Here is a 10,517-nt window from a genome sequence, read left to right as displayed (position 1 = left end):
TGTTGTTGGGCTTATAAAGATTCGGAGCAAGCTAAGAAATCTTTTCACCTTTTCCATTTTTCCTTCCACTATAATCATGCATACGTGATCTCAATTCAATTGTTTTACAATATTCAGTTGTAAAGCAAAACTAAGTGGGCCATAATAACTCTATAATAACTGTTTGTGTCTTTAAGTCTTTGTGTTTCTCCAACAAAAGGAGACAGATTGGCACATGATTCAAGATGATCAGTTAACATTCACATAATCTGCCAAAAGATGTGCTCTGTATGAGCATCCGAGGTCAGACATTGTATATATTGGATGAATAAAGTTCCCCTGGTTTTTTTGGGGCGAGTGAACTTATGATATATAACTAAAGTGTATTATTTTTGCTCAATAGTTCAAAAAAATAATGCTCATGAAAATTGAACTAAAAACCAAATTAACCCAATCAGCTACACTACGCTACGTTCTGCCCCTCAAAGACTAGCTTTCTTAAATAACTTTTGAAAGGAGAAAAATAAAGGTTTGCTCACTTAAATATCTAAACATTATTAACATCATTGTAGGGTTAAAACAAAGAGAATTGGGCACTCATAGAGGGCATTTGACTAGAAACTTAAAATACCATGTTTTTCGAACATGCGTTTTTCAAAATGTATGTATTTGAAGAGCACTGTTATTTTTCCAAAACATGATGTGATTATGTCTATTAATTGTATAATACATGATTGTGTCATTTATGGACAACATCTAAAATTACATCATGCTTCGTAGGACAAAAATATGATATTTTTACATCATGTTGCAAGAACATGATGTTTTCCTTATCAAACACAATCTTAAAAAGTACATCCTTGAAAGGTTAGGATGGAGGGTTAGTATCAAACCCTTTGTATAAATGGGTTTTTCAATCTGGGTTTGAATGTAGAAAGCTTCTAACTTCCAAAAATAAACTACAGTGCATCAAACCCTTTGTTTAATCATATCTGCCCGATGTTTAATCATATCCACCGGATGCATTACATTGGTAGTCGTGATTGAACATCTTTCAACTCCGACTTTGAAGCATCTGATTCATTTTTGCAAACATCCTGACTAATTTATGCTTTAAGATAAATAAAACAGACTGAACATTTTTCATATTTTTTAAGTATTAATCGACCACCTTGTTGCTCTGTTGTCTGTCTTGTATCTCTTTTATCTTCTTTGAAAATAATTTAATCGACAGGGGCCACGGCCCACCCCAGTTTTTGAAAATTTAAAATTTTACTACAAAACATTCAAAAAATTATAATTTGATACAATTGAAAATTGTATAATGCATCTCTTCCCTCTTCAAGAATTTTGGCTTTGCCTCTGAATTTTACTGGAGGAGGTTGGTTCAATTAGTCGAATTGAAACTGCAGCTGTCATCCAAATTGTAATAAAGTAATATACAGCTTTTTAAAAATTACTGATCAAATATTCTACAAAAAAAGTAAACATAAAAATGGTGCGTCTATCATTAAACTTTAAAACAATGGTGTACCAAACTGTCGTACCAATTACATTTATATCGGTTGACTCAAACATATAAAGTTCGGATCATTGAACTTAATGTCTTTAAATTTTTTACTCTTTCTTCATTGAATGTTCTTATCGAACAGAAATAAAAGTGATTAACTTAGTAGATAATGTTTTAATATTTTATATATATAGGGAATTCAAATCTGACAGATGTTGGATGTTGTCTGGTAGTTAAAAATTAAAAATTCTGTTGACAAAAAACAGTTGTCATAAGAGAAATAATAATAGTTTGTGATACAACAACTGTTCATGGTGCTTTTGCTAATGATTTATTTAATGATTTTAAGCTAAATTTCTTGACAATCCTTGAAACTTGTGGACGAACGAATTCACAATTGTCCTAGATTGAACTGTATAATTTTGATTATCGGATTTCTATTTATGTCTCTCGTGACGTTATTTATTGTTTCATGTCGTAGCTTTTTAAGGTGTGAATCTTGTTGTGTTAGACTATTATATGTGTACGCATCGAATGGCCCAAGCGTACATCTTTGGCTCATTCCAGGACTTTGACTTGATTTTATAGAATATTATATCAATGGGCTTGTTATAAAGTTCAATGTTTAGATATGTAGTATCAATGTCGTTGATATAAAGTTCGTTGGTTATAAAATACGCAGTACATTTTTCTAATTCGAGTTCTTTTGACAAACTTGGCTTTTTGTTTTCCCTGAAAAGGAAGCTCTCCATAGTAGAACAATACGATGCCAACAGTATTTATCGGTTGATACTCTTCTGAATCGAATAATTAAACCAGCTTGCATAATCTGATTCAGCCTGTCCTCTGGGGCGAATTTATGTGTGAGCATATGTGCGGGCAACTGACCACACAGTCCCACAAAATCTGTTATTTTCTTTTTCACAATGGGGTTCTCAAACAATTGATTTATTAATATACTGTGAGCCCTTTAATCGTTCTGTTGTATCTAAGATTCTTTGAATGAACGCTACTTCTTCAAAAATTTCTAGCCCTGTCTTACTTGTACAGCTCTTTCTCAAACAAAGTTTTGGATGCACATATGTCTACAACATATGTATTTTTTTCACCCATAATATATTTCGTTCTTGCTTTTTTTTAAATTACAAATTATATATATATATATATTATATATTCTATATTACATATGATTGATATATATATATATATATATATATAAAATCTAAACGAACAACTTTGGAGAGATACGGATACTGGGTGTCCACAGGGTTATGGCGGTCATTGGTGGAGCCATGGAGGTCCGCGTGGGCGGAGCCAGAACTCGCCGTCTCACTTCTCCGTCATCTCTTCACTACCTCAACATCTAACCTCGTCCGCCATGCCCCTCTTCTTCCATTTGGTTTCCTGCCGTCCATCTGAGCAGATCGGACGGCAGTAAGCACAATCTCTCCCTCTCTCTCTCTCTCTCTACTGGTACTGACACAAGTAAGGCTCCCGATGATGGGTTTTCTGCCTCATGCAAACAAACGACTGCAACTCTGGGAAAAAGCTGACCGCCCTGTGGGACAGGACGAATGTATAGTGACAAATCACAGTCTCTCATCACCAGATGGGAAGAGGCGGGAGAAAGAGAGATAGAGAGAGAAAAGAACCCCCTTTTCCCTCTCCCCAACCCCCTTCTTCACCGGGGGACTCTCCCTTCCTTTCTCGTTTCTCATCCCCTTTTCCCCTGCTGCCTTTATCTTTTCCCCTCCCCTCCTTTTTCTGCAACTGCCCACCGGCGGCCTGCCAGTGCTCTGCCTTCACCTGGCCGCTCTAGCAGCAGCAACATACGCTCACAGGAAAGGGCATTAACTATTGCCCACGCCGACGCCCTCCCTGTTATTGTTTCTGTTGCCGGCGACAGCCATGGAAGGTCGAACACTGTGCTCTGTGTGTACGATCTCAGTTGCTCATGAGCGCTTTTTGCTGTTCACCACTGTTGTGTGAACGAAGATGGTGCATTTGTCGAGTCTTTCTTGATCAAACCTATTCAATAATTGGCTGTGGCTTCGTCAACTTGGTTCCAGCCTTTCCTTATCTGACATGTTGAACGATCGGCCTTTGCTCTGCAGTTCCTCCGATACGGTTTATAGCTTGAACTGTCTCGTAGTCTCGGTTTCTTGCCTCGAGTACTTGAGGCCGGATACGTGGGTATCAACCCGATATGTATATAAGAACCAAAAGTGGAATCGAATCGGTAAAATTGATAGGTAGTGAGTACTTTGTTCCATAGTCAGACATTACATCTAATGCTTTTAGGATCTTCTCTTTCCAAATAACTTAACAAAAAAGGTTCTTTATTTAAAGCTTATAGAACAATACTCTCGTTTCCCACTTAGTAATCTTTTAAACAATTAAATGGGAATAAACTATCTAGTAATATCCATCTTATCAATTTGCCCAAGTCAAAGAGGATCGTTAGGGTAGTTTGGTAGTTGAAATACTTTGTGGGTGTTTTATAAATTTGTTTTAAAACAAAGTTTTTAAACAAGATTACATTAATATTAGTACTAATGTTTCATGAATGGATCCTAATTTCACAAACAAAGTGTTACAGCTGCTAGATGATCGAAGTAAAGTGTTTTGAAGTTCTTAATAATACTAACTAATCGAAACAAAAGAAGCATTACAAAAGTTATGACAACCATACTATGTATTAACATTAGTAGTTATCACCAAACAATATAATATTAAATATTAGCAGCTATCAAGTTTCAGAATATAATTATAATCTGAACAACAACATGCATCAACAATAAAAGCAAGCTGTTGGTGGTGTATAGACCACAAGAGTTGCCTTCTGCCTTCAAGCAGGCGTGGAGTAGAACACGGGAGGGCTCGGTCAGGGTCCGGCAGATGCTGTTGCACGGACGGGCCATGCGTGTCGAACCCTGGACCCCTGGTGCCTGGTTCATGCCATCTCGCCCATGTGTTTTGATGCCGTCGTCAGAATCACATTCTGTCTCTATATATATATATAATATATGTTTTCTTTCTGACGAACATCTTCTTCGCTGTCAATGCATTCTCGAGGATTCTTCGTGTACTTGGAACTTTCTTTTGTTTTTCTTCAGCTTTTTTCCTTTTTATTTATTCCTTCACTTTGTTCTTTCTTTTCTACTTCAAAATTTTCCTTCACTTTGTTCTTTCTTTTCTACTTCAAAATTTTCCTTCATCCTCCCGCTTTTTTCTTCTGCCAACAAGGTCACAAGGGCAACAGGAACCTCAGATTCTTGAGAGAAGAAAAGAAAGCAATATAAATTGTTTTTTTTCTTTATTAAAAGACTGAGTTCGTAAGATCAAGATGACAGTAGTGGCCTGCCTGCTTTGACGGCTACCGCCATTCTCACCACCGACGACGACAACGTCACATCTCTCTCTCTCATGCCATCAAAAAGGACATGATGGAATGATCAACGTTAACATCATTAAGCATTATTTTTTGAGATTCAGAGTGCCATATTTTAATATAGGCGTTCCTCTCTCTTCTCTCTCTCTCTTGCCAGCGGAGGAGATAAAAGAGAGACATGATCGACAGAATAATCAACGTAGACATTATTAAACATTGTTCTTGTGCTTGAAGATGTGTATATTTTAATCTTTCCCTCTGTACAGCGGGGAGACAAGCGGGGATACATGATCAACGTTGACATTATTTGAGGGGGAGATGCGTATTTTAATGCTTGAGGGGAGGGGCTTGAGGTGCAGGAGATTAATATATAGAGGGCGAGATTAATGGTGAGGCGGAGGAGGAGAATGATTGACTGGTGTTTTGCATGTGATGATGGAGACGGTGGTGGTACGTGACTGCCGCCCAAGTGGAGAACATCGGGGAGTGCAGCTCCATGTTTTGCTCTTACCTTTCAGTCGCATCACCACCTTATCGATTGCTTTCGAATTTATTTTATCAATTATAGAGAGAGAAAACACTTATACATATAAAGAGTTATAAGAAAGAGATGTTACCAAATGCCTACGTCACGGCCAGACTTTTTATTTTGATTTTTAAAGTGTTTATTTTTTTTTTACAATGCCATGATTTTAAGTATGGGTAAGATTTTAAGTGGATTGATGCAAGATATATACTGATAATTTATTAGATTTTAACAGTGTTTCTGTAATGAAAAAATTGAATGACCTCCCTAACTTGAAAATTTAAAAGAATCAATGTATTTTTATTAGAGCAACTTGAATGAAAACATGTTTTATATAAAAATAATATTTATCAATATATTAAAATGTTTATATTGTATTTAAATTAGTTTAAAAAAATCAATAAGTTTGGTTTTTTATCTTTGATTTAAGTGTTTCGTTTTTACCAATTTTTTGTATATTTATTTATTTATTTATTTATTTCAAATTTAAACAAAAAATCGCCCGAACTTTCACAAACACTGGTAAGTATTGTATTTGGGTAATGTATTTAATCGATAAGAGTGGTGGGGATTGGAGGGAGTTCAAATATATATATATATATATATATATAAAAGACTCATTAGTAATGGAAAAAATCAAAACTCATTAAAATAATTATTAAAGCTTTTTTTTAATCTAACCTTACAGACAACATCATAAAAGTGATTTGATGAGGAACACTTATTAAGTTAGTCATTTTTTTTACTTTAATAATGTTTTTTTAATAATTAGGAAGTAAATGTCTCTTGCTCAGTTGCTTGTTATGATATTATGTTAGTAGAAAATTCAACTTTTTTACAAAATGACCAGAATTAAAACATGGCTTGTATTAAATTAATATTTATGAACATAATATTATATTATTATTTTGTTTAAAATTAATTTTTAACATCAATTTAAGTGGTCTGGCTTTTGTCTTTTATTCAAGCGGTTTTATATTTACCAATTAATATATATATATACATATATATATATATATATATATATATATATATATAAACCGTTGTCCAGTGAAATTCTTTTATTTTCCGTCGTCAAAATCCATCGCAAAGATGCATTTCCCACCGTTTTTGTATAGCAACGGTTTTTAAAGTATTTTGATAATGATTTTCTGCATTTTTTTAACGAAAATAAGTCTTCCAACTAGAAATATCCGCTGGTTTTAATTTCTCTCCAAATACATTGATTAAATAGTTGTCACTCTTATTTGCCGCCAGAATTCCAACTATTCCAAGTTCAAATGCTTTTGAACTTAACATTTTACAGACATGAAGGCAAATCAATATATGACTTCTTGAAATCTTGTCAATTTTACTTCTCCATTAACTTTTATCATCATTTTTGATAAACTTGTAATGGTAAAGAACAAGGAAGAACAGAGGAAGAAAGTTTTCACGTACTTGTATTGATGACAGATCTTCATATTTATAATGGACGATAAATAACTTTGGGTAAATCTCTAAAAGTGATAACAGAGATTTTCTAGGGATTGGATCAAGCTATTGCTTAGATATGATAAAGATAAACAAAAACTGTTGTGATATTTTGTTATGGAAATCTTATCTTAGATCTTCTTTCCAACACTCCCCTTCAAGTTGGCGTTCCTGGATTGAAGAGTGCCAACTTGCTTCTCAATGTTTGGAACACTTCTCGTCCTAGTGACTTAGTGAATACGTCCGCAACTGGCTGAAATGAGGGCACGAACTGAGTTTGAATTTCTCCACTTAGAATTTTGTCTATAACAATATGACAGTCAATTTCAATATGTTTGGTCCGTTCGTAAAATACAGGATTTGCTGCTATGTGCATTGCGGCTTGATTATCGCAAAATAAAGTGATAGGTTGTGTGTGAGATATCCCAAAATCATGTAGAAGAGCTTTAAGCCATGTGAGTTCACATGTTGCAAGTGCCATGGATCGGTATTCAGCTTCAGCAGAAGACCTAGAAATTGTTGCTTGTTTCTTAGTTTTCCATGTAATGGGACTGTTGCCGATCATAGTACAATATCCACTTGTCGATCTTCGAATCATGAGACATGGTGCCCAATCTGAATCACAATATGTCTTAAGTTGGATGGGACCAGCTGAAGACAATAATACCCCATAGCCTGCAGTTTCATTTAGGTACTTTAGAAGACGATTCATCGCTTCTCTGTGTGGGATGCGAGGTTTGCTCATAAATTGACTTAATACATGTACCGTATGTACGATGTCGGGTCTAGTTATAGTCAAATATATGAGCTTACCAATGATTTTTCTGTATTGACTGGCATCTTTGAGGACCTCTCCTTCTTCATTATCAAGCTTCAAGTGTTGTTTCATCGGGAAGTCATATGGTTTTGCTCCCATATAGCCTGTTTCATGTAAAATATTGAGAAGATATTTCTTTTGAGATAAAAATATCCCTTTTTCAGATCTTGCGACTTCAATGCTAAGCATGTATCTAAGCTTTCCCAAGTCTTTTAGCTTGAATCTCTCATTCATCACATATTTAAGATTCTTGATTCCCAATAAATCATCACCTGCAATCATTATATCATCTACATAGATCACTAGAAATATACTTTCTCTAGTCGTGGTTTCGGAAAATAAGGAGTAATCTGCCTTTGATTGGGAAAAACCTAAACTTTTGAGAAATGTTGTCAATTTAGAGAACCAATTTCGTGATGATTGCTTAAGTCCATAAATTGATTTGTTCAATCGACACACTATATCTTTCTCCCATTGTCGAGTGAACCCAGGTGGCAACTGCATATATACTTCTTCAACAAAGTCACCATGAAGAAATGTGTTATTAACATAAACCTGAAATAGATGCCACTGTTTAATGGCTGCAAGGACGAGCAAACAACGGATGGTAGAAATTTTGGCAACAGGGGCGAAGGTCTCATTATAATCAACACCTTCAGTTTGAGTGTATCCTTTGGCAACAAGGCATGCCTTGTATCTTTCAACTGATCCATCAGATTGGTATTTGATCTTGAACACCCATTTGCAACCGATGGGGGTTTTACCGAAAGGTAGCTTGGTGAGGGTCTAAGTCTGGTTTTCTTGCAATGCATCAATTTCAGCACGCATGGCGTCGCACCACTTTGGGTCCTGCATAGCTTGGGAAAAGGATGAAGGCTCATGTTGCTCAAGTAGGGTAGTCATGAAACATTGATAATGAGAGGTGAAATTGGAATGATCAATATATGAAGCAATTGGATAACGTGTATCTTTTGTTATTGTTGAACCATCACTCGGTAACAACTTGTTGGAAATGGGTAGAGCAAAAAAACACTTGTAATTTTGAAGATGATTGGGCATGTGTCTTGGATTTGGTTATCTAGTTCATCACTAGTTTGAATATTGGGGTGGGCATGGTTTGTTGGCAAGTTAAGGATAGGGAGATCTTGGTGCTGGGCCGGATTTGAGAAGATCTTATGCTCGCCTAAAATTTGATCACTGAATGGTAAGGGAAGCACTATCATTTCATCTCCACCAGGAATATTTTCATTTTTGTAAGGAAAATTAGGAATATTTTCATTTTTGTAAGGAAAATAGTTTTCACAAAAACGAACATCCCTACTAGTGAATAAAACATTTGTTTTCAAGATCATAAACTTGATATGCCGCTTGTCCGTATGGGTATCCAAGAAAGATACATATTCTTGCACGCATATCAAATTTATGCTTTTTATAAATATTATGGGCATAACATAAACATCCAAACACAAGTAAGTGTTTGTAATTGGGAAGAATAAGATTTCATAAGGCGTTTTATTGTGAAGTACATCAGTGGGCAACCTATTTAGTAAATAGGCTGCCGTGGTAATATACTCTCCCCAAAATTTTATGGGCAAATTTGCTTGGAAAAGAAGTGATCGAGCCATGTTTAAGAGATCTTGATGCTTGCGTTCAACTACTCCATTTTGTTGTGATGTAGCAACACAACTATGTTGACGATTAATGCCCTTTTCATGAAGAAAATTTTGCATATCTTGAGAAAAAAATTCAGTCCCATTATCATTCCTAATAATTTTGATTCTTGTTTGAAATTAATTTTCTATAAGAGTGACAACATTTCTAATCAAGCAAAAAACTTTAGATTTGTGTCTCATAAGATAGACCCACGTAGATCGAGAGAAATCATCTACTATTGTTAAGAAATAATGTGCACCACTTAATGAAGGTGTTTGGTACCTCCCCAAACATCACAGTGAATCAATTCAAAAGGTGTAGAGATGGAACTAATTTCATTTTTATTAAACTAAATCTAATGAATACAATGAGAGATAGTGACTAAAATCAAGGTTCCTTATCTATATAGGGCAGAAATAAAATAATCCTTCTTCATTTTTTGTCCCATTGAGTTTCATCTTGTTTCTTACCTCTTCCATTTCCAGTGATCCATGCATTACGAAACTGTCAATAATAATACGAAAGTGTCAATAATAATGATGAATAATAATTGTGATCCTAAACGATAAGAGCGTTAAAGAGTATGAACGGCAGTGGGTTTTTTATATGATGCTAAAATCAGCTGTCTCAGACTTTTTGGCTATATATATATATATATATATATATATATATATATATATATATTATACGTTCAAAAAACACGAATTTTATATCGATTTAAATACACGCAAATCGAATTTATTGTTTAACTATGTTTGTAGCTAGACTGGCACGTAGTCTGGGACTTATGGAATATTGTTTAAATTGTGGAACATAAAAGGAATTGAAAAAAATTGATTACCAACAAGTTGCACCAACAAATCATGCCCTGATTATTATCAAACAAAATCGTGTAAAAACCACGTATTAATATGCCATAATAAAAGTGAACCTTGTCGCTACATACCCCGATGGGTGGTAGCATGCTGGGCAGCAACGTGGTTCAACTCTTCTAAAAACTCGTGTTCAAATATTGGAATGATCACTGTCACGTCCCAGTATGGGGTGGACATATGAGCGGACCAGTGACTTCTCTTAAGGGCGGTGGACTGAACCACTCACTCTTAAAAAAAATCCTTGTTGCTACTTTGATGTATCTTTTTTTCTTTTTATTGAGAAATGCAACAAT

Source organism: Nymphaea colorata, chromosome 7 (assembly GCF_008831285.2).
Source record: "Nymphaea colorata isolate Beijing-Zhang1983 chromosome 7, ASM883128v2, whole genome shotgun sequence".
NCBI classification, from domain to species: Eukaryota; Viridiplantae; Streptophyta; class Magnoliopsida; order Nymphaeales; family Nymphaeaceae; genus Nymphaea; species Nymphaea colorata.
The sequence above is the reverse complement of the archived record's forward strand: the minus strand, read 5'-3'. Positions refer to the sequence as shown.